Source organism: Trichechus manatus, unplaced genomic scaffold (genome assembly GCF_000243295.1).
Source record: "Trichechus manatus latirostris isolate Lorelei unplaced genomic scaffold, TriManLat1.0 scaffold00241, whole genome shotgun sequence".
NCBI classification, from domain to species: Eukaryota; Metazoa; Chordata; class Mammalia; order Sirenia; family Trichechidae; genus Trichechus; species Trichechus manatus.
In genome coordinates this window covers 393257-414173 of record NW_004444177.1, presented here as the reverse complement: position 1 = coordinate 414173, position 20917 = coordinate 393257, and positions in this window count along the sequence as shown.

Here is a 20917-nt window from a genome sequence, read left to right as displayed (position 1 = left end):
TCCCTTAATTTCTGTTTATCTGGAAATGACCTAATTTCACCATCATATATGAATGAGAGTTTTGCAGGATATATTATTCTTGTCTGACATTTTTTTTTCCGAAGGTTTTATATATGTCATCCCATTGCCTTCTTGCCTGCATGGTTTCTGCTGAAGAATCTGAGCTTAGTCTTATTGTTTCTCCTCTGTACGTGACTTCATGTTTTTCATGAGCTGTTGTCAGGATTCTTTGTCTTTGGTTTAGTGAGTGTGATTATGATATGCCTTGGTGATTTTCTTTTGGGGTCTATTCTATATAAGGTTCGTTGAGCTTCTTGGATGGCCAGCTTTTCATCTTTCATAATATTGGGGAAGTTTTCTGTCAGCAGTTCTTTAATAATCCTCTCTGTGTTTTCTGTTTTCTTCCCCTGTTCTGGTACTCCGATCACTCGTAAATTTTTGCTTTTGATTGTATCCTACATAATTCTCAGGGTCTCTTCATTTTCCTTTGTTCTTTTTTCTGAGTTTTCCTCAAACAGAGCTGTATGCAAGTGTTTGTCTTCAACTGGGCTGATCTTGTATGCCACCGTTTCAAATCTGCTCCTCAGGCCTTCTATGACACTGTCCATTTCTGAAATCTCCTTGTTTATCTTTTGGATTTCTAATTGTTGTTTTTGTATAATTCCTAGTTGTGAATTTATTTGGGCTTTTTGTTCCTACACTATTTTCCTGAATTATTTCCTTTTTTTGTCTGAATTTTCCATGAATTTGTCTGCCTTTCCCATGAATTTGTCTATTTTTTTCCTCATTTTTGTCTGATTTTTCTTGAACTCTTGGATAATTCTGAGTATTAGAGATTTGAATTCCCTTTCAGGTAGTTCTAGTGCCTTTTCTTCTACTGGAAAGTCGTCTGGTGTTCTATTTTGGATGGCTATTGGAACCATCCTGTCTTGTTTTTGTCAATGTTTTGATATTGTCTGCTGTCTTCGGGACATTCAATAGTTACTTTTCTCATTTATTGATTGAAGATTTGTTTGTTTTGTCCTTTTTTTAAATTTGGTTATGTCTGAGCAGGCATGCTGTGTATTCTTTGTTGTTTGCTTGTCTGTGGGCATGATACTTTTTGCCTACTTCTCCAATTGGCAGGATTATTCGCTCAGATATAGTACAGCAGGGCAGGTCTAGCTGAAGAGGAGTTATTGGGACAGGTTGTTTGTGGCATTTACTGCAGCCACAAGGGCAGGGCTGTAATCAGTGCAGGGCAGCTTCCAGTAGGCTGTGCCTTTGCTGCTTGGTGGTGTGATGTTAAGTGCACGGTACAGGTAGACAGAAAGGAGGGGGGGGGTTGTGATGTGTGGAGCTAAGATGTGTATGGGAGAGAGGAGAGAGGAACAGAAGCCAAAAAGACACAAACAAACAAAAAAGAACAAAGAAGAAAGAGTACTAGGGGAGGTTGCTATTGGAGTGGAGAGATGAGAGACTATGAAATGGAGACAAACGAAAAGGGGAAGAAGAAGAAAGAAAATAAAAGAATGGATAAACAAAAATTAGAAAGAAAAAAGTACAGCAGATCTCCTCGGGATCCCACCAGTGTGGTCACAAGGTCTGGGGAAGTTGTTCCCAGGTGTTGCAGTACAGCCTGGTTAGAAGGCATAGAGGCATTCAGTGCCAGGTGTTCAGGGGACAAGAAGAGAAGGAAGGTATAGAGAGATGAGAAACTGAGTAATGAAGAAAGACAAAAAGGGAAAAAGAGGAAAAAGAAAACAGAACAAGTGTGAAAAAAAAAAGAACAAGAAAAGCCCCCCAAAAAACCGAAAAGAAAAAAAACCCATGAAAAATGAAATTCTCTCAGGGATCCCTCTGCACAGCTGAGCAAGCTGAAGGGGTTGGTCCCAAGCTGCGTAGCACTTCCCATCCAGAATGGGCTCCCAACTCGAGAAAAGAAAAAGAAAACAAACAAGCAATTCAAAACAAACAAACAAACAAAAGCCCCTGGATCCCCCCAGGGTGACAGCATAGACCAGGATGCATTTCCACACTTGAACGGAGCTCCGCAGCCCCTTAGGAAGAAGCAAAGATGGAGCACGGAACCAGGTATTTGAGAGAAAGGAGGGGGAGGTGGTGAGAGGTAAGGAAGAAATCAAAAGAAGTGGAAAAAAGCAACACCAGCAACAACAAATGGCACTCAGGGTGTCGGCCAGTGCAGGCGGGTGGAATCCAAGCAGCCAGTGCTTCCCAGCCAAGAGTCTGTGGCTGTGGGAAGCAGAGGAGGCCGAGTGAGGGTGAATAAGGGTGGGTGGTGGGAAAGTGTATATTGTCAGTTACTGGTTTTTCTGTCTCCTGCTGGAAGCTCCGTGAAGCTGCTTTCTCATACCCCCTATTTACTGGTCTCTGATAGGAGCCCAGGATGGCAGATTCGTGCTGCATTAGCTGATAGGGGACCTCTGCATGAATCTCTCCACACTCTCATTTCTCTGTCAGTTTCTCAGTCCATTTGGTGCTTGGCTGAGTTCTTTATCTCTTCATTTGATGTTTTAGGGTTTCATGATTGCTGTTTTCTCTGGTTGGCTTAGTTTTTTTGATCTTTGCTCTGGAGGGATAATGTGGTGCTTCTGCCTAGAGTGCCATGTTGCTGGAAGTCAGGTTTTCTTCTATTTTTAATAATTTTTTGATTTGATCTTTAAATATTGTTTCCATTCAATTTTTTCTAATTTCTTTTTCAACAGCATTACCTGGATGTTTTAACTCCACAATTTGCCTCTATATCTTCCACATTCTGTTATCTTTCCCATTTATTGGTCTTTTCTACATACTGGGAGATTTTCTGAACTCTATTTTCTCAATTGCTGACGTTTTTTGGTGCAAATTCCATGCAACTACGAGCTGCTTATAGAGCATTTTGAAATATGTTGACACCTACTTTACTTCAGAATATTATTTCTTTATCACCTTCAGCTTCCTTTTTATTTTTGTTTTTTTCTAATCCAGTTAATGTTTACTATCATTTGTTATATTATCATTTCATTTTTTACCTTTCTAATAGAAACTATGTTTTCCCCCATATCAATAAGAATATAAATCACTTCCTTTTGGGAAATGAAATATCAGGGAATCCTTTTTTTTTTTTTTTTTAATTTAACAATTCCAACTACCTATGACCCTAAAATTCTGCTGTCACTATGACCCACAGGCACTAAACCCATCGACTCCGATGCATGGTGACCTCATGTGTGCCATAGTAGAACTGTGCTCCATAGGATTTTCAATGGCTGATTTTTTGGAAGTAGATCACCAGGCCTTTCTTCCAAGGCACCTCTGGATGAACTCGAACTTCTAACTTTTCAGTTAGCAGTCGAATACATTAACTGTTTACACCATGGACACTAAGGGACTTCAAATAAGGCTTCCTCTGTGGAAGTAATAGTCCACATCTGCATTCACCTTTTATCCCTAAAGTGAGACTGATTGTGAGATCTAGCATCTCTCACACAGTGTGCTGAAAAGCTCTACCACTCCTACAGACAAGTGCTTTCCAATTTGACCCTGCATTCTTTAATGTCCCATCAGTGTAGGAGAAAGCCTGAAGAGATTCTAGGCTTTCATTAATTTTCTTCTTCAGCTTCCAAGGTTAAGTCAGATTTTTCCTCATATTAACACACTCTAAGTTATTTCTCTAAGTTGTTTTAGTCAGAAGAGGACGTGGAACAAGCGATATCGTTGCTGATGTCAGACGGATCTGGCTGAAAGCAGAGAATGTTGGAGAGATGTTTACCTATGTTTTAGTGACTATGCAAAGGCATTCTACTGTGTGGATCATAACAAATTATGGATAATATTGCTAATAATTGGAATTCCAGAACACTTAATTGTGCTTGTGTGGAACCTGTCCGTAGATCAAGAGGCAGTGGTTCGATCTGAACAAGGGGATGCTGCATGGTTTAAAATTAGGAAAGGTATGTGTCAGGGTTGAATACCATTGCCATACTTATTCAACCTGTATGCTGAGCAAATAATCCGAGAAACTGGACTATATGAAGAACATGGCGTCAGGACTGGAGGAGTACTCATTAACAACATGTGTTATGTAAATGACACAACCTTGCTGGCTAAGAGTGAAAAGAACTTGAAGCACTTACAGATGAAGATTAAAGACTACAGCCTTTAGTATGTATTACATCTCAACATAAGGAAAACAAAAAATCCTCACAAATGGAACAACAAGCAACATCATAATAAACGGAGAAAATGTGGAAGTTGTCAAGGATTTCATTTTACTTGTATCAGCAATCGATGCCCATGGAAGCAGCAGTGAAGAAATTAAACAATGTATTGCAATGGGCAAGTCTGCTGCAAAAGACCTCTTTAAGGTGTTAGAAAGCAAAGACATCACTTTGAGGACTAAGTTGCACCTGACCCAAGCCATGGTATTTTCAATCCCTGCATATGCATGCAAAAGATGGACAATGAATAAGGAAGACTGAAGAAGAATTGATACAAATGAATTATGGTATTGGTTAATAATATTGACTATATCACGGATTGCCAAAAGAACTAACAAATCTGTCTTAAAAGGAGTACAGCCAGAATTCTCCCTGGAAGCCAGGATGGTGAGAATTTATCTCACGTAGTCTGGACACATTATTAGGAGGGGTCAATCATGCTTGGTAAAGCAGAGGGTCAGCAAAAAAGAGGAAGACCCTCAATGAAATGGATTGACACAGTGGCTGCAGCAAAGAACTCAAACATAGCAATTATTATGAGGATGACATAGGACCCAGCAGTGTTTCCTTTTATTGTACATAGGGTCACTGCAAGTCGGAACCAACTCGATGACACCTAACAAGTTATTTCTTAAGAAGTAGAATGGAAGATAAATAAGATGTGAATCAAGTATAATATCCTCAATTTTCCATGCAGAAAGTAGGGCTAGATTGTCTTTCGATAATTAACATTTTGTTGTCGGGAAGCCTTCTGTTTTCTTCACCTGGGTTCCTTTCTTAAAAAAAAAATGGCTCACTTTAACTTGGGTCAGTTTCATTCTGTCCTGAATGGATTCCAACCATTGTCTGAAGCAGATTGTGAGTACTTGGCAGCAATCCACCAGCTGAAGATGTACAGAGTTAGCAAACCCACATAAAACCTTGGACATTTTGTGGCAAACATACAGACACTATTTTTTCCAGTTATGACTTGGTGTCTTCATGATAAGCCATTTGTGAGTGCTAGGTAGTGATGAGCTGTAAAGCTTCAGGTTTTTTATACAGCGATGTCTTACCTTACGTTTTTTTCCCTTAATATTTTCTTTAATCCCAAGAACATCAGTGCCTGTGAACTTCCCACCATGGATTGCACTGATGGATCATGTAGACACCCTCTGCCTTGGAAAGAAGTTAGGGAACTTACACAAAACTTGTAGAAAGGTCCCAGAGAGAGAGGGTCAGTGACTTCCCATTGGAAGCAGAAGTTTGTCCTTTACTTCAGTTGGGGCTGAGATTTAAACTAACACCAAATCACCAAACACCAGAATAATTTATTATCCAATGTCGATGCATAAACATTACCTAAAAAGATCTCACATCATGCAAACGGGCAAGGAAGAGTGGAGAAACTTGTAAGAACAGTATCTTCAGTGCCTTCTGAAAACTTCTAGGAGTATCCACCTATCTTCATGAAAGCCTGATATATTTAATCTGACTACTGGGAATTCGTGGAGTTGCCACTAGTTTTGTAGCCAGCTTTAAGAGGTCAAAAGAGTCTGGGATTCGGAGTTGTTTATAATATAGGCTCAAATCGGCTAAAAGTTTTCTCATCAATAAAATGAATAAAACCTGAAGAAATTCTGTGGTTCTATTGGTAATTTATGTGAACTTCGGCGAGTCTATTGGTAATTATGTGCACAGTACCTGACATTTGTAGGTGCTGAACTAAAGATGGCTGCTACTCCTCTTCCTACCACTTCTACTGCTGTTATTACCTGTACTAGCCCTACTTCCGATACAAATAATAATGCAAAAGTGATATTAATAACTTAGGTTACACTTGAAAAAAAAATTTGACCCTAGGTATTTAAACCTGTAAGCAGAAACTTCAAAGTACCCATTCTTATCTGCAAGGATACCTTTCGTGCTTTTCAGTTAACAAAACGATCTGGAGTCAGCACTTAGCAGAGTGACAAAATCCAACAGTCCCCTTGGATGACTACAGTTGAAAGGATTGATGCACGTGTCTACCTTGTGTAATCACTTTGTGTGAGGTCTGCAAATTGAAGTTCTCTTCCCTGAAACTTACCAATTGAACAGTCCCCAAAGTAAAGAGGTTTGGTTTCATTCCAGCAAAGGAACAGAGAAGTGGTTTCAGTGTTAAGGCCCTGCAGTGAATGAATGCAGATCAGTTTGGATTAACTTAAAGGGAAATGGGGTGAACTGGATCTAGTCATTGTCCAGAAGGCTAAAGGTTTATTTTCTGCTAGAGGTTATCCTATGTGAAGATCAGTCTGATTTATATTCTGACTCAATGTTATTTATCTATCTTATCAGTGGGTGATCCCCCTGCCCCAGGGTTCATGGAATGCAGATGTTGTACATAAACTGATGAAACTATTAGAGAAAATCCAAAGGGAAAAAAGAGGATGTAGCAAACCAGAAATTCCTGTGTAAACCAGTTTTCAAGATCTGTGAGTGAAATTACACTTGGTGACATAGTGGAAAATATATGAGACTCTCAATATTTTACTAAAAAGTACATCATTTCCTGTTTCCAGTCAGCAAAAATATACATATTTGTAAATATCCATACAGGTCTAAATCATAGACCTAGTATAATTTGTTTCCATTGATATCCATTTCATTATAAATCAATTTTAATCTCTAACATAAAATTTTTCTATTCTTTTATATTTTTGAAATATTCTGAATTATTTCATTGTGTTTAAAGTATAGTTTCCTTAGATTCCTATATATGTGTGTATACATATATATATTTGGAGCCTTGCGGGTGCAGTGGTTAAGAGCTCAGGCTGATAACCAAAAGGTCAGCAGTTCAAATTCACCAGCTACTCCTTGGAAACCCTATGGGGCAGTTCTTCCCTGTCCCATAGGGTCACTAAGAGTCAAAATTGACTGGACTGGAAAGAGTTTGGGTTTTTTTGGTTATGTGTATATATATATATATATATATATATATATATATATATATGTATACAGGATCGCTATGAGTAGGAATCTACTCAACGACAATGGGTTTTGTGTTTTGGTTTACATATATATATACATATATATAGTATAATATATTTTGTATACATATAGTATGTATTATATATTCCTATATATTCTTATATGTCTTATGTGTATATATATATATATATGTACATATTCCTATAGAGAGAGATGGAGCCCTAGTGGCACAGAGGTTAAGAGCTCGGCTGCTAACGAACAGGTAGGCAGTTTGAATCCACCAGCTGCTCCTTGGAAACCCTATGGAGCAGTTCTACTCTGTCCTGTAGGGTCGCTATGAGTCAGAATCAACTTGAAGGCAATGGATGTATATAGACAGAATTTACAAAATAATTTACACTTTTATTTTTTAAGTAGGGAAATCTTGTGAAATAAGTAGATCAGGTAGTTATTTTCTCTATTTACAGAAGAAGAAATAGGCTCACAGAGATCAGGTGAGTTAGCTGCTCAAGTTAGCTTGTGCCAGAGGAAGGGCCTACACACAGCTCTTATGACTCCCCATCCAGGGGAATTTTCACTCTACCCTATGTCTTCCAACAGATTCTAGATAATCCCAAGTAAGTTCTATAAATTGATTTAGTTAATGTGTACTGAGAATAGGGTAGTTATCTATTACATCATTTAACTTTTTATTGCAATGTGGTATCATTCTTCATGAAAAGAGTCTTTAGTTAAACTACCTATGCAAGAAGGGTACAAAATTGTCTTCTACAAACACAGGAACACTATGCCATGCTCGATCATATCCTGTGCTTTAAATAATGAACCATTGACATAGTCCCAGAATGAATGTGACTATCTCAGAATCTAGGCTGACTCTACAAAGAATCCATCGAAATAGGACCCTCAGTCTGGGACACATGAACCAAGTGGCTTGCCTATCTGGTTACCCATAGTGTCACCAAGACGCCCAGCAAACTCCTAACTAAAGCTGAACCAAGGTGTACATAGGCTCCACAGATTTACTGTAAACCAGCATCCATCTACTGAGCTATTTACTTAAAATACTGTCCTTAGGAAGACTGGGTCAGCTCCTTCAGCATGCTTCCAGGTATGGTGCTCTTGACCCTCTGGATACACAGAAACCAGAACCAACCTCACTTACCATCCAAAATCGAGCTGTGCCTCATTTGGATTTGTTCTTTTGCATTCTAAATACCTCCCAGGAAGCTCCCTGACTATAACTCCACATTCTAACACCTCAGTGCCTTTTGATTGCATTCTTAGGGGAGGGGCTTGTGCTTCACATGCCACAATATGATTCACACCAGAGTAGTATGTTTTCATTATCTGAAGCTAAACAGATTAATACACATTTATGAAATCCATTTGTTTCTTGAAAATTTGGCTCAAGGGGATTTTAATAATCCTTCTGGATAGTGGCTTAAATAACCAACCTGAGCATCTGTGCGTTGGCAAGTCAAGCAGCAAGGCAGAGAAGCAGAAAGAAAAATGCCAGAAAATTGGACAGAGCTTTTTCTGTTTTGCTCTGGGGTCTCTCTTGGTACAGCTGCTCAGTGTCACATTTTTACCTAAACAAGTAATCCTTGCATGATTTCATGTCGGGAACAGGAATTAGGGTACTCCAGGCAGACAGAATGCATTAAAGAGTAGTAATGAGGTTGAATTTTAGACTTGCTAATTTCCAATTGTTTAGTGAGGTAATCAGAGGGAGATGTTTGTACAGGCTACTTCTACAAAGAACAGGATCTATAGGCAATTTGCTCTGGAGTTGGAGGAGAGATGGGGTAAAAAGAAAAATGGCAAAATACAAGCAGGAAATCATGTAAACCTCACTCTGAGATTTTTAGACCATGTCTTTCACAAATTGAAGCTGGGTGAAATATAGGAGAACCTGCATACTGGAATAAATATTTTCTTATTAATTGAAAGAAAATATGGCTCAACTTAATATCTAATATGTGCTATGACGATAGCTGCTAAGTCTGAATTGGGAACATGGTATGATAAAGAATTTTTTTTCCTTATTTTTGTGATAAGTATTATAACACTGAAAAATTAAATCACCTTTAGATACATAGTGTACAAGTCACCTTTATCTGAAAGATGGTATCACATTAAATTGGAAACCTTCCCAAAAGTTCATCTTGTGGGGTTCTGATATTAATATGAGAAGATTATAAAAGACACAGTGATGTTAACTTTAAACAAAACTGCACACTTTAGGCTCTACTGACTGTATTAGGCATCTTTCCTATGGCTAAACTCCATGTCTGATCTCTTTTCAGTGGTCCAAGAGAAAGAAATGCAGAGGCAAGGATGGATAAGGTGGTCGAGGCCTGCTAAAATCATAGAACATACGATGCTTCCTTATGATAGAAGAGTGAGGCAAACTGTAGATCTCCCCACCCAAAACTCTGGACAAACTTTTACAAGTCCCCAACTCTGTAGGCCTCAGGTTTCTCTTCCGTATGAAAAGATTGTCTTCATCCATCCCAAGTTCCTTTTCCACTTTACCCATCTATGATTTATGATTCTACTCACACAGTGGGTGTCAGAAATTCAGATTCTTGGATCACTAGATAGATTTGGATCAGGTTCCCTTCCTTGATCCCTAGACAAGTAACCATAAGTTGTAGGTCAGTCCTCAAGAAAGTCTCCTCCTGTTTTTTGTCTTATGAGGGACTTTTATTATCCAGATGAAAGTGTTCAAAACAAGTAGGCAATGCAAATTATTTGTACTGTCAATAAAGAGAAGGATTAATTATAAAATTTTAGTAGAAAATTTCATCTACTGTGTTACACAATGATTGTTTTATAAGGCTATACAGAACATTTCTGTTTGTGTTAAAATTAAGAAAAATATGTTTTTCTGCAGACAAACGTGCGTGGATTCATCTTTCAGAAAGGAAAATCTATGTAATACGATATGCTTTCCCTTTTACTTAGCAGCCAGGAAACAGAAAGCCAGATTCAGTGATAAATTTAATTGAATCCAATCATTTTAAGTGTCTGGTAGTATCTTTCCTCTCTGCTTCCCTTAAATCACTGCCATCTATTTGTTGTTGTTAGGTGCCATCGAGTCAGTTCTGACTCAGAGCGACCCTATGTACAACAGAACGAAACAGTGCCGGATCCTGCTCTTAGTCATCTAGTGCTGCTATAACAGAAATACCACAAGTGGATGGCTTTAACAAAGAGAAGTTTATTTCCTCACAGCAAAGTAGGCTAAAAGTCCAAATTCAGGGAGTCAGCTCCAGGGGAAGGCTTTCTGTTTCTTATTGGCCTTCTCATCAATCTTCCCCTGGAGGAGGAAATTCTCTGTGCAGGGATACTGGGTCCAAAGGATGAGCTATTCTCCTGGCACTGCTGTCTTGGTGGTATGAGGTCCCCCTGTCTCTCTCCTGGCTTCAGTCTTTTATATCTCAAGAGATTGCCTCAAGACACAATCCAATCTTGTAACTGAGTCTTGCCTCACTAACACAACTGCCGTCTTAACACAACTGCCACCCATCCTCCCTCAGTAATATCACAGAGGCAGGATTTACAACATATAGGAAAGTTGCACAATACCAGGAATCATGGCTCAGCCAAATTGATACACACATTTTTTGCTGGACGTAATTCAATCCACGACTTGTGCCATTCTCACAATTATTGTTATACTTGAGCACATTGTTGCAGCCACTGTGTCAATCCATCTCGTTGAGTGTCTTCCTGTTTTTCACTGATCTTCTACTTTACCAAGCATGATGTCCTTCTCCAGAGACTAATCCCTCCTGATTACATGTTCAAAGTATGTGAGACGCAGTCAGGTCATGCTTGCTTCTAAGGAACATTCTGATTATACTTTTTCCAAGACAGATTTGTTCGTTCTTTTGGCAGTCCATGGTATAATCAATATTATTCTCCAACAGTACAACTGAAAGGCATCAATTCCCCCTTGCTCTTCCTTATTCATCTTCCAGTTTTTGCATGCATATGAGGCCATTGAAAACACCATGGCTTGCATCAGGCACATCTTAGTCTTCAAGGTGACATCTTTGCTTTTCAACACTTTAAAGAGATTTGCCCAGTGCAATAAGTCTTTTGATTTCTTGACTGCTGCTTCAATGGGTGTTGATCGTGGATCCAAGTAAAACAAAATCCTTGACAACTTCAATCTTTTCTCCATTTATCATAATGTTGCTTATTGGTCCACATGTGAAGACTTTCATTTTCTTTATGTTGAGGTGTAATCCATACTGAAGGCTGTAGTCTTTGATCTTCATCAGTAAGTGCTTCAAGTCCTCTTCACTTTCAGCAAGCAGTTTTGTCATCTGCATAATGCAGGTTGTTAATGAGTCTTCTTCCAATTCTGATGCTCTTTCTTCTTCATATAGCCCAGCTTCTCAGATTATTTGCTCAGCATACAGATTGAATAGTTATGGCGAAAGATACAACCCTGATGCACACCTTTCCTGACTTTAAACCACGCAGTATCTGCTTATTCAGTTAGAACAACTGCCTCTTGATCTATGTGCAGGTTCCTCAAGAGCAGATGCGTTTTGGAATTCTCATTCTTTGCAATGTTATCCATAATTTGTTAGGATCCACACAGTCGATTGCCTTTGCATAGTCAATAAAACACAAGTAAACATCTTTCTGGTATTCTCTGATTTCAGCCAGGATCCATCTGACATCAGCAATGATATCCCTCATTCTATGTCCTCTTCTGAACTTGGCTTGAATTTCTGGCAGTTCCCTGTCAATATACTGCTGGAGCCGCTTTTGAATGATCTTCAGCAAAATTTTACTTGCGTATGATATTGTTCAATAATTTCCACATTCAGATGGATCACCTTTCTTGGAAATAGGCATAAATATGGATCTCTTCCAGTCAGTTGGCCAGGTAGCTGTCTTCCAGATTTCTTGGCATAGATGAGTGACCACTTCCAATGCTGCATTCGCTTGTTGAAACAGCTCAACTGGTATTCTATCAATTCCTGGAACCTTGTTTTTCGCCAATGCCTTCAGTGCAGCTTGGACTTCTTCCTTCAGTACCATCGGTTCCTGATCGTATGCTACCTCCTGAAATGGTTGAATGGCGACCAATTTTTTTTGGTATAGTGACTCTGTGTATTCCTTCTATTTTCTTTTGATGCTTCCTGTGTCATTTAATATTTTTCCTGTAGAATCTTTCAATATTGCAACTCAAGGCTTGGATTTTTTCTTTAGTTTTTTCAGCTTGAGAAATGCCAAGAGTGTTCTTCCCTTTTGGTTTTCTATCTTCAGATCTTCCCACGTGTCATTATAGTACTTTACCTTGTCTTCTCGAGCAGCCCTTTGAAATCTTCTGTTCAGCTCTTTTACTTCATCTTTTCTTTCTTTTGCTTTAGTTACTCGACATTCAAGAGCAAGTTTCAGAGTCTATATTCCTAATTTTCTTTATTTTTAATTTCAATTATTTCAAATACATTTGGAAAAAAAGAGACAAACTCTAAAGTCATAATAATAATAAACCATATTATAATTAGTTGAACAAATTTTATAATCACAACATTCACAAAAACTCAAATTTCATACTGGTTAATATTTTGAATATAAAAAATGACAAAATTCAACAGAGAAAATACTCTGAAAAAACATAAATCAATATTATATAAGCTATTTGTCTGCATTTCTCTAAGCCATAAAGGCCATAAGGTAGATACAAGACCATTTCTAAATTTAGGCCTAAGGCCCAAGGCACTTTGGGTCACATTAGAACTACACTGAACTCACAGGTAAGTCAGGAACCCAGAAGGACCTGACACACAATTCTAGTTGGGAAAGGAGGACAGAATAAATATCAATGCAACTCTAGAAAAATTCAGCCAAGTGACTTGTTATTGTTACTGTTAGTTAGTTGCCATCAAGTTGATTCTGACTCATGTGTGCAAAGTAGAACTTCTCCATAGGGTTTTCAAGCGTGTGACCTTTCTGAAGCAGATCACTAGGCCTGTCTTCCAAGGCACCTCTGGGTGTGCACAAACCCCCAGCCTTTTGGCTAGTAGTTGAGCACTTAACCATTTGCCCCACCCAAGGACTCCAGTGACTTGTTAGAGACATATAGCAATGTAAACATTCTTGAGTTTCACAGAGATTGTTTAAGGAGGTTGGAACACCTGGACAGCACCTAACAGCAACAGGAACGAAAAGCAACAGCAAATCCTTGATATCATATGTTGATCACACAGGCCTAAGAATAACAGGACTCCAGTTACTTTTTGTATGTAAAATATCTTATGAGTGAAGAACAGAATTGAAAGGCCTGATTTAAGAACTACAACTTCCAAGAACCAGAATAATGCTTCAAGCCTAGGGAAAAACAAAACAAAACAAACAAACACATCAGACACCTGCATCTCCATCCTCCGACAACAAGCCATTTACTGAGCAATTTACTGTTCTTGTGATGTGAAAAATGAATTTTGCCTAGAAAAATTTTAAATAAGTGACAAGTTGTATGTGGAGTACGTAGACATTTCTAAAATTTGCTTCCCTTTGTAAACTAATTTTTCTAAAATTCAGTTCTGATTATTAATTCTTATATTCATTCAAACACTTTCAAAGCATTTTATTTGATACGGTGGGAGAAACAAAGGTGAAAAGGACACAGCCATTGTTCTCTGTGACCTAATCTAATTTATAGTCAGTGTTTCCTGCATTAAATCCAAAGTTTTTAACTAGATATGAAGGCTTCCTTTTTTTTCCCTGCCTCCCTCCTTCCCTTCCTTCCTCCCTCCCTCCCAAGTTATTTAACTTTTCCAGACTCTGTTTTCTCATCTTTAAAATTGAGATAATACTTACCAAAGAAGGTTATTTTAAAAGTTAAATACATCTAAATTGCTTCACACAATATCTGGTGCAGAGTTAGTTCTACAAATATTTGCTACCATCATGACACTTTCTCCATAACACTGGCTGATTGTTAAGGTTGCGTGTTGACTTGGCTGAGCTATGATTCTCAGTGTTTTGTCAGTTATGATGTAGTTTGGCATTTGTAAAATGTTGTGATCACCTCCATGATAGGATCTGCTGTGAGTAGCCAATCAGTTGAAAGGGAGTTTCCTTGGGGGTGTAGCCTGCATCCAATATAGGAAGACTTTCTGGAATTGCTCACAGACTTTTGCATGTATTAGTTTCTGTCCACAAGAATTGCCTGTGTTTTTGCTGCCTTCTAAAGCCCTTTCATTTTTCAATATCCAGCTCACATTCCACCTATCTCCCACATAACGCTTTTGCTAGATATAATTTCTCACTCTGTTGTGTATCATTAGATCTTTAGTCTTAAAACATTTTATCACATCTGTTTCACTGTATAGTTATTTGGGTATACTTTTCTTATGTCCTAGCCAACTATAAAAGGAGCCCTGGTGGCACAATGTTTAACCACTCAGCTGCTAACTGAGTTCAGACCCACCCAGCAGTTCCGTGGGAGAAAGACCCATAAAGATTACAGCCTAGATGACCCTATGGGGCAGTTCTACTCTGTTGCATGTGGTCACTATGAGTCTAAAGACTCTCTGACACCTGACTACAACAACCAGATATAAGAAGCCCTGAGTGGGGAAAACAGTTAAGCACTCAGTTAGTAACCTAAAGGTTGATGGTTCAAATCCACTCAGAGGCACCTCAGAAGAAAGACCTGGCAATCTATTTCCAAAAGATAACAGCTATTGAAAAATCCTATGGAGCACAGTTCAACTCTGAAACACATGGGTCATCATGAGTCAGGATCACCTCAACACCAACTGGTTTTAATCAACTATAAACTCTTTAAGTTTGGGAGATACTCCTTAGTTTTTAATGTCTTGCATTTCATAGTTTGTCCATACACTAATTCATACCTTACATCATTCACTTGCTCATTCACTCACATAAGAAACAAATGACTAAGTGCTTACAGTCAATGAGTACCAAAAGAAAGCCTGTAGGATTGGAAGATAGGCACACCAGGATTTGCATCCTCTGCTTTGTCATGGCTTCTCTGACATGGCTTTGTCAACAGAAAATATTTCTATATATATGGAATTATATAGATGAATACAAACATGTTTCAGGAGCACCTAGCACAGTCATTGTAGATGTTTAGTAAATGTCAGTTTTCTTCTCCTATATTCATCAATAAATTATATGTTAAAAGAAAGGAACCCCAGGAATGTTTTCCTCAAAGTAAACAATGCTTTACTTTGGTGGGCATATTCAACTGCGATGTATGTTGCAGAATATGTCCCTGGATCAGTACTTAAAACTTTTGAAAAGGTAGTAATTGGAGGAAAGGGATAGTGAATGGCAAAGCTGACAATCTGATACAGAAAAAATAAAGAAACAATAAAAAACAGCAACCCTGTCGAGAACTGTTTTTTTATTTTTTTTTTTAAAGAAAAAGTGTAAGTTGCATATTTCAAAAAACTTGGATTCCCAGTAAAATAGAGTTTCCCTTCCTGTGACCTGAGAGCAAGATGTATTCTCCACAGATCCCAATGTCAAGCTGTATTTCTGCAAGCTGGATCATTTCTTTGTGGCCTGAGGGAACCCTTAATTTTCTTCTATTCTTTCTGTCTGCTGTGTCAGCAGGGTTGACATGCACCAAATTTACATCAAAACTCAAGATTTGCTTGAGATCCAGGGCCTCCAAAATCAGACTAGTCTATTAAGTGGAGAACACAGTGCATATTTGCTCTCTGTTCTTTCAACCTAGAATTACAATTATTGTAAAATATAAGCAAGACTATAGGTCGTCTGACTACTGCCAACACTATTTGGAGAAGATACCAGTTAAGCTAAATATCTACTTTATGTACTAGTAATTCAATATTAACATATGGCAAAACCCCAAAGTCTCATTCTATCTTTAAAGTTGCAAAATTTATTTTCAGGTGTTTAAGTTACTTTAGAAGAAACAACTATGTTTAATAGTACAAGTATACATATATATTTCATATTTTTTGTAGAAAAAATTTAGAATAAAATTTTAAAGACAAAGTACCCATATAATCCCATTTAGAAGTTATAGTTAAAAAAAAAAAAAAAAAGAAACATATATATGTTTATCATTTCTTTTCACTTGGAAAACCAGATACACAAATCTTGGAATTTGGTTTGTCTTTACCATACTGTAACGAGTCCTGGTGGGGTGTTCCACTGCTAACCAAAACGTCAACAGTTCAAAACCACCAGCAGCTCCACAAGAGAAAGAAATGGCAGTCTTCCTCCATAGAGATTTACAACCCTGGAAACCCTATGAGGTCACTATGAGTAAGAATCAGCTCAACAATAGTGATTTTTTTTGTTTTTGTTTTTGTTTTACCATATCGTACCACTTTGTGGATCTGAACAGCCTTCACACTTTACAAAGTGCCATTCTTCTGTGACTGTGTTTATTCAGCAACATTTCACTTGTTTGATAATGATTATACAGTAATCCTCCCTTGTCAGTGGGGGATACATTCCAAGACTCCGAATGGATGCCTGAAACCACACATAGTATGGAACTGTATATATACTACGTTTTTTCTTTACATACATAACTGTGGTAAAGTTTAATTTATAAACTAGGCTTAGTAAGAGATTAACAACAATAGCTAATAATAAAATAAAATTATTATAAAAATATATTGTCGTAAGAGTTATGTGAATGTGATCTTAGCAAACTCAGTATACGATTTTTTTCCTTTCCTTATTAAGTCGAAAACTTTCAACTTTTCACTTAAAGGAAGCACTTTAAGGCTTCTCTTTGGCATAATCGAATTGACAGCATCACTACTCTAGTGCTTTGGGCTATTATTAAGTAAAATAAGAGTTACTTGAACACAAGCACTGCGATACTGCGACAGTCGGTCTGATAACCAAGATGGCTGCTAAGTGACTAATGAGCCAGTAGTGAATACAGCCTGGATATGCTGGACAAAGGGATGATGTGTGTCCTGGGCTGGATGGAGCAGGATGGCAGAGATTTCATCATGCTACTCAGAAGAGTGCACAATTTAAAACTTATGAATTTGTTTATTTCTGGAATTTTCCATTGGCCACAAGTAACTGAAACCTTGGAAAGTGAAACTGTGGATAAGGGGGGACTACTGTACTATTTGATCACCATCATCTGTCAGTTTGTCATATTGTGGTGACTTGCATGTTGCTGTAATGCTGGAAGCTATGCGATTGGTATTTCAAATACCAACAGGGTCACCCATGGTGGACAGGTTTCAGCGGAGCTTCCAGACTAAGACAAACTAGGAAGAAGCACCTGGCTATCTACTTCTAAAAAATTGGCCAGGGAAAAATGTATAAATAGCCTCAGAACATTGTCTGATATACTGCCAGAAGCTGCACTAAGACATTGGTGAAAAACAAGGCTCTAGGAATTGACAGGATACCAACTGAGATGTTTCAACAAACAGATGGAATGCTGGAAATGCTCAATCATCCATGCCAAGAAATTTCGAAGTCAGCTACCTGGCCAATTTTCTGGAAGATATCCATATTTGCACCTATTCCAAAGAAAGGTGATCGAAAAGAATGCAGAAATTATCAAAAAATACCATTATTATCACACTCAAGCAAAAGTTTGCTGAAAATAATTAAAAAATGGTTGCAGCAGTACATCAACAGGGAACTGTTAGAAATTCAAGCTGGATTCAGAAGAGGACATGAAATGAGGAATATCATTGCTAACGTCAGATGGATCTTGGCTGAAAATGAAGAATGCCAGAAAGATGTTTCCGTGTTTTATTGACTATGCAAAGGAATTTGACTGTGTGAATCATGACAAATTATAGAAACATTGAGAAGAATGGGTATTCCAGAACATTTAATTGTGCTCATGCAGAACCTGTACATAGACCAAGGGGCACATTCAAACAGAATAGAGGCATGGTTTAAAATCATGAAAAGTGTGTGTCAGGATCATATCCTTTCACCACACTTATTCAATCTGTATGCTGAGTAAATAATCTGAGAAACTGGACTACGTAAAGAAGAACGTGACGTGAGGATTGGAGAAAGACTCCTTAATAACCTGTGTTATGCAGATGACACAACCTTGCTTACTGAAAAGACTTGAAGCACTTACTGATGAAAATCAAAGGCTACAGCCTTCAGTATGGATGTATCTCAACATAAAGAAAGCAAAATCCTCACAACTGGACCAATAAACAACATCATGATAAATAGAGAAAAGATTGAAGTTCTCAAGGATTTCATTTTACTTGTATCCACAATCAACATCCATGGAAGTAGCTGTCAAGAAATCAAAGGAGACTTCCAGGCAACATGGCACTATAGGCAGAAGCACCACGCCATCCCTCCACAGCAAAGATTCAAAAAGCTAAGCCAAACAGAGAAAACGGCAATCCAGAAATCCTAAGCATCAAATGAGGAGATAAAGAACTCAGCCAAGCACCAAATGGAATAAGAAACTTACACAGAACAGAGATTGAGGAGAGATACGTGCAGAGGTCCCCTTCCAGCTAACACAGCATGGATTCGCCATCTTAGACTCCTATCAGAGACTAGCGAACAGGGTGTAGGAGAAAGCAGCTTCACGGAGCTTCCAGCAGGAGACAAAACAGCTGGTAACCAGTGATATATGTTTTCCCACCCACCCCCTTCTTCACCCATACTCAGCCTCCTGTACTTCCTGCCATCACAGTCTCTTGGCTGTGAAGCTTGGGTTTCACACCGGTGTCACTTGGATTGCACCCACTTGCACTGGCTGTCTCCCTAAGTGCCATTTGTTGGCTGCTGGTGTTGCTTTTTTCACTCTTTAGATTTCTCCGTTACCTCTCACTTTTCTCTTTTCTCTCAAATACCTTGCTCTGTGCACCATATTTGCTTCTTCTTGAAAGACTGTGAAATGACAAATGTGAGACTACTTCCTGACCTGTGCTGCCACGTTGGTGGGATCCCAGGGCATTTATGTTTCTTCTGAACTGTTTGTTTGTTTTCTTTTTTCTTTTCTTGAATTGGGATCCCTTTCTAGAGCCTTGGGACCTACCTCCGTTTGCACGGATGTGCAGAGGGATCCCTGAGGGCATTTCTGTTTTCCTGTTCTTTTTTTTTTTTTTTCTGTTTTTTGGGGAATTTTTCTTGTTGTTTTTTACTTAATTTGTTTGTTTTGTTTTCTTTTCTCTCTTTTTCCCTTTTTATCTTTCTTCATTACTCAGTTTCTAATTTCTCTATACTTTCCTTTTCTTCCTGTCCCCTGAATACCTGGCTTTGAGTGACACCTCTATGCCTTCTAGCCAGGCTGTACTTCACGGCCTGGAAGCAACTTCCCCAGATCTTGTAGCCACACCAGTGAGATCTCCAGGAGCTTTTCTTTTCTTTTTTCTTTCTAACTTTTATTTTTTCACTTTTTTCTTTTCTTTTCTTTTGTTCTTCTGCTTCTCCTTTTTGTTTTTCTCCATTTCATAGTTTCTCATCTCTCCACTCCAATGGCAAGCTCCCCTAGCACTCTTTTCTGTTTGTTTCTATGTTTTTTGGTCCTGTTCTCCTCTCCTCTCTCCCCTCTCATCCAAAGTCATCTTAGCTTCACTCATCACAGTCTCCCCCCTCCATCCTGCCTACCTGCACCGTGCACTGAACATCACACTCCCAAGCAACACAGGCACGGCCTACCAGAACCTGCCCTGCACTGATTACCGGCCTGCCCAGGTGGCCAGAGTAAGTATCACAAACAACCCATCCCAGAAACTCCTCTTCAGCTAGATGTGCCTTACTGTACCATATCTGAGCAACTGACCCTGTCAATTGGAGAAGGAGGTGAAAAGTATCGTGGCCCACAGACTAGCAAACAACAAAGAACACACAGCCCGCATGCTCAGACACAGCCAAATAAGACAAAATCAGGATGAAACAAACACATCTACAATCAATAAATGATAAAAATAACTATCAACTGTCCCAAAGACAACAGACAATATCAAAACATTTACAAAAACAGGACAGGATGGTTCCAATAGGCGTCCAAAATAAAAAAGTAGATGACTTTCCAATAGAAAAAAAGGCACTAGAACTACCTGATAGGGTATTTAAACCTCTAGTATTCAGAGCTATCCAAGAGTTGAAGCAAAAAGCAGACAAAAAAGAGAAAAAAATAGACAAATTCATGGAAAATACAGACAAAAAAATGGAAGAATTCAGGAAAACAACATAAGAACAAACTGCCAAAATAAATTCACAACTAGAAATCATACAAAAGAACAACTAGAAATCCAAAAGATAAACAACAAGATTTCAGAAATGGACAGTGTCATAGAAGGGCTGAGGAACAGGTTTGAAACACTGGAAGACAGGATCAGCAAAATTGAAGACGAACACTTGGATACGATTATGTTTGAGGAAGAAACAGAAAAAAGAATGAAGAAAAATGAAGAGACACTGAGAATTATGTGGGATACAATCAAAAGCAAAAATTTCCAAGTGATCCGAGTTCCAGAACGGGGGAGAAAACAGAAAACACAGAGAGGATCATTCAAGAACTGCGGACAGAAAACTTCCCGATATCATGAAAGATGAAAAGCTGACCATTTAAGAAGCTCCACGAAGCCCATATAGGATAGATCCCAAAAGAAAATCACCAAGGCATATCATAATCACACTCGCCAAAACTGAAGACAAAGAATCCTGAGAGCAGCTCGAGGAAAACAAGAAGTCACATACAGAAGAGAAACAATAAGACTAAGCTCAGATTATTCGGCAGAAACCATGCAGGCAAGAAG